At 40.0% G+C, this 2,500-nt stretch overlaps 1 protein-coding gene across 6 annotated transcripts in view; it reads left to right on the top strand.

Moving 5' to 3' along the window:
- The window catches only part of elmo2 (engulfment and cell motility 2), a 24,199-nt gene extending 23,768 nt beyond the window's left edge, over positions 1 to 431 (top strand). For all 6 annotated transcript variants that reach the window (XM_042090138.1, XM_042090136.1, XM_042090137.1 and 3 more), the window contains one exon: positions 1 to 431. This exon is cut by the window's left edge and continues 1,525 nt beyond it. The gene's annotated coding sequence lies outside the window, so the exon portion shown is untranslated.
- Positions 432 to 2,500: the final 2,069 nt, after the last annotated feature.

Raw genomic sequence — 2,500 nt, 5'->3', positions numbered from 1 at the left:
TCATGGACATTATCTGTACTCTGTAATATGTTTTTCTGTGTATTTTCACAACGATGTCGCCTCCACTGTGGACTCTCTGTGGTTCTTGATTGTGAAGGAATGTTTTTGCACACCGACAACACTAAAGAAGACCCATGTCTGATGCCATGACCAGCCGAAGTTAGCTTTGGACTTAGGCATGAAGGCTTCTGAGAGGGTTATCACTGGTGGAAGGTCCAAAACCTGGGAGAACGCTCAATCTTACTTTAAAGTTGACCATTACCCTGTGGAGGCTTGTGATGGTAGTCATTGACATGTTGTTAGTTGAGAAATAACAACATTTTAAAGTTTAAATATGGTATTCATATATAAATCATTGTCTGTATATATTGTGCTGCCTTATTGAAACACTTGTCATTAGTTTGTGTGAATAAAATGCAAACTTTAATTGGTCACTATTGGTGTTGTTTAATTGGTCAGTATTGATGTTGAAAAGGCTTTGTTCCTTTCTGTGTGCATGCTAGATTTCCACAGTATAGTATCTACAGATACACGTATAGATATACGTACAGATTTATCTAACCTTCTAAGTCACTGGCAAATTCGGTCAGCACTCCCTTAGTAGATGGTCAGTGATATATTAGTATATGAGTGAATATTTCTGAGATGGATTAGTTTCAGTTTACCTACAGTTAACCAGTTTATCCATTTTGGTTGTGACTCATTAATAGTTTACTGTAGTTTACACTGCAGCATGGTCGGCCATAATCAAGAATGTACTGGTAGTAAATCCTTCTCAAAATCCTTAGTTGGTCACTTTATGGTCACGTCCTGACCTGTCAAATATGTTGCCCGTTATGCAGCAGTATCATCATGGTGATTAACCAGTGATGTACCATCACAGCATGCATGTATAGAGATGCAGCCATTAAAAAACTACTGGTAGTCTTTAAAGGTGCCATGTGTAAGAATTGAGGTAAAAATATCCATAAAATGAGCTACACGCATCAAAAGAATGAGAAGAAATAAGAGTGATGATGTCATTAAAAAAATGACAAGGTATAGTGCTGCAGAGATATCAACCTGAATTAGCATGCTAAATTACTAGCCACAGCCTGACAGCTGTCATAATACCAGTTTCAGCCATGGGAAAGCCCAAGCCTTTGCATGGAATCATTGCCTCAATATCAACAAATCAGGATGTAGGCTATGAATCTGGCTGAATTTAGTATTGGCCATCTCTAAAATGCACCAGAATACAGGAAATCACATCAAACAAATGAAAAAAAAATTCTGGCCCGAAAGTTCATAATCCGCCCATGCATGGGAGGTGGTATGTGGGAAACATAACCGCCAGTCAAACTGCAATACACTAATAACTTGCACGGCTTGTGGGTGTACTTGAACCAAAGAGTATACACCTGTGGCTAGTGGCTAGTAATTTAGCATGCTAATTCAGGTTGATATCTCTGCAGCACTATACCTTGTAATTTTTTTAATGACATCATCACCCTTATACTTTTTTTAATTATTTTGTGTGTAGCTCATTTTTTTGGATATTTTTACCTCAATTCTTACACATGGCACCTTTAAGCCCATACTGTATAATGTTTCAACAGCACAAAATGTGCCACGGGACAACAGCAAGTTTTTTTTTTTTTGTTTGTTTTTTTTTGATGTGTTGAGGTTAGAGAAAGGCTATCAGTAATCCTTTAATGAATTATTCAACCTAAAAAGTCTAGATAGATACTTTATTGATCCCCAGGGGAAATTCAAGTCTACTTGTAAGGAAAATGCTGCGAGCCACTGTTTGGTCCTGAAAGAACTGCCAGTCTCATTGAGATTCTCTATCATCAAAAGGCCCTTTTTTACATTGATGATGCTACTGCTGTCAACAGTACATGAGACTATAACAAAAGCGCTGGCGGACATTGTCTGCACCATGAACTTCAGTCGCCTGAAATGGCGTGCTTGGATCGAGTGCTTCTGTCTTCTGCAACCTTGTGATCTGCATGCAGATGCAATCTCCCCCTTTCCTGATCATGGATCAATACCTTTACAGTAACAGTACTGACTGCAGTGACAGCAACCATAAGGAGGTCGGGGGCTAAAAGCGGGAAAAACACACACACACACACACACCTTCCTTTAAGCACGGCCATCTAAAAATATGCCCTCTCCTTGAAGTGTGCCTGTGACTACTAATGAGATCTAGAACTCAGGGAGGCCTTACATCAAGGCTTTTTCCCTCCTTTCCATCTTTCTTTCTCTCTCTCTTTCTCTCTGGCTTATCACTCTGTGTCTATCGCTTTGTTTCACACACACACACACACAAGAGGCATCCATAAGACTACACACACACACACACACACACAAGAGGCATCCATAAGACTGCACACACACACACACACACACACACAAGAGGCATCCATAAGACTGCACACACACACACAAGAGGCATCCATAAGACTGCACACACACACACACACAAGAGGCATCCATAAGACTGCACACACACACA

Source organism: Alosa sapidissima, chromosome 4 (assembly GCF_018492685.1).
Source record: "Alosa sapidissima isolate fAloSap1 chromosome 4, fAloSap1.pri, whole genome shotgun sequence".
Classification (NCBI taxonomy): Eukaryota; Metazoa; Chordata; class Actinopteri; order Clupeiformes; family Clupeidae; genus Alosa; species Alosa sapidissima.
The sequence above is the reverse complement of the archived record's forward strand: the minus strand, read 5'-3'. Positions and strand labels throughout refer to the sequence as shown.